The sequence below is a fragment of the Trypanosoma equiperdum genome, assembly GCF_001457755.1.
Source record: "Trypanosoma equiperdum strain OVI genome assembly, contig: ctg_452, whole genome shotgun sequence".
Taxonomy (NCBI): Eukaryota; Euglenozoa; class Kinetoplastea; order Trypanosomatida; family Trypanosomatidae; genus Trypanosoma; species Trypanosoma equiperdum.
The window spans coordinates 1,967-4,355 of NW_027124368.1; positions in this window are offsets into that span (position 1 = coordinate 1,967).

Sequence of the window (2,389 nt, forward strand, 5' to 3'; positions counted from 1 at the left end):
CAAGGCAGGACCAAATTACAAAATAGTTCGCGCTTGCACTCTTTCATGCCTTCACCTCCACTACGCTACCTAAAGACACTGAGTAACAAACTCGAGCGCCAAAATACGAGGTTAACAACGGAAAACGGCATGTTGACAATGAATTCGAGGCAAACTGGGTGTGATTTAGCAGTACGTAAAGCGTGAAGCCATGCGGCATTACTTTGAATGGGCCAACGCACCACAGCAAAAGACTGTCACCCGCTGTTCTGCGCACCACATACATTTACCGCAGACTCACAAAAGCGAGGGAAATACGTTGCGAGGCCTTCAAACTTTAACTCTGGCGTCAGCCACGAAGTAGTGTACAGTGGGGAAAAAAAGACAATTCCTCGTATATGCACGCAAGCGGTAAAAAAGGGGGGAGGCAAAAACGACATCACAGCCACTACTGTTTACACGACGCCGAACATCCTCGCAAGATTCCCCTCCTACGCTAAAGGATATAGATATGCAGCGTCCTTCCCGTTAGCTCAATAGGTGTTCTATAGTAAAAGTTAAATGTACTTACCTCTGTACAAATATTACGCGAAACAACCCAAGGGGAAAAGCCAAACCATCCAATCCATCATGCAATCCTAGTCACTTACGCCACCAACGATACAAAGCCGAAGACAGAGGCAACTTGGAACTTCAAAAGAGGAAAATGCGACGACTGAATGCCCGAACCACGAAGCACACTACGAAAACCCACCCATTCCCCCAAATACGGGGCAGCGGGGGGGCCCCCCGGTCCCACCGACGCAATCTCAAGCAGGGACCGGGCGACACCCCACACCCTGCGAAAGAACACGAGTAGGCAGCCTTCGGGGAATGAAACGCAGTGCGGGCTGCGGCCGGAGGTCAAAGGACATTACCACACGCGGAAAAACCGTTGCAACCACCCGTATGTGCTTTTCTAATCCGTCGTGGCCATGTTCTTGTCATCTCAGCGTTCATTTTCTGCTTAAGCCAGTCATAGGGGGGGGGAGAGAGCCGCAGCCCCTGCACCGCCTCGTGACAAATGCCAGTTGGGTCTGGTAGTAGGGGGGAGGGTGTGTTTTTCCAGTGGCATCGGTTGCGGACTTCGTGCCGCACGATGTATTCTGCAGCTCTGTAGTCACATCCGCAGGGGTTTGCCATCCGACCCCCCGCGGCTTCGTCACGTTCGCCACAGGAGTCACGGGATCTCACTTTTTTGGAGGGTAATAGCTCTCGAAACCTTCAGATGTCTGCTTCCGCGTCTAAGCACGCCATGTAGTGCCAGTGTAAGAGTTTCCCTGAAACATCTTCCCAACAATCCACGGCCCGTCGCCTCCGCGGACAGCACCTTGAAGTGTTCATTTCCTCCCCTCTTCCCTACGCCGCTGTCCCTCGATGCGGAGTCGTATGTGTCTCTGCCTGCTGCCGTTGGGTTGTCTGTAAAGAGGCTTCGTTAAGGGTTGTCCTTCGATGCATCAAGGAAGGAAGGATCAACGCAATAATTAAAGATGTAGCCGTTGGGTGTTTTGTCTGTTGACAGCATTTAATCGACGTGTTGATGCTAGGAAAGTGATTTGTTCAAGCGGGAGCCTTTTGGGCATTTTTCGGGTAAGGAGAGCGGCCCGTTGCTCGCGGGCGAGACTGGCCTTTAAGATAGAGAAATAGTGGGTGCTCAGCGTGTGCTGAACGGCGGGGAGGCATTCTGTATCATGTTGTGGGTTTCATTGTTTCTGTAACATTAGACGCATCCAGTTCAGTCAGCGTCCGCGTAGGACAGCATACACTTACACATGTATGTTCCTGTGAGTGACCCTTTTCTTTGTTTTCTTGTTTAACTGAGAAACGACAAGGGGCGTACGTACATTGTGCGCAAGCAATTCTATGTAACAAAGGGCGTGGGCCCATTTTCCACTACGAGTATTATGTTCTTTTTTTCTTTTTTGGAGGAAGTGGGTCGTCATCAGGATTATTTATTCACTTAGTTTAGCCGCATTTTAGCACTTAAAAGGCTGTTTATTTTATTTTTTCAATGATAAAAGGTGTCGACTAGAGGAAGATCGCAACGCCCTATATGGTAGTAAGCTAGCTTAATGAATTTGTGGTGTTGCAGATGTACTGTATTCTTCTCGTATTGATGAAAGTGGTGCAGCGCCTCCTCCCATTCCTTTTATCGTGTGTGGTCGTTAAATCCGTGCATAACCATCATATAGAATGTTTGAGTTATGTACAACGCGAGGTTTTATATGCACGGTGAAAGTGAAGTCTGTATCTTTGTTTTTTATGTTTTGTTCCCGCCCCCTGTACTTGATCTCTTGGAATCATTCGTAGAAGTTTGTTATTTAAGTGTCTCTTTTTGTACGGAGGTATATGCGTTCACCCCCCCCCCCCC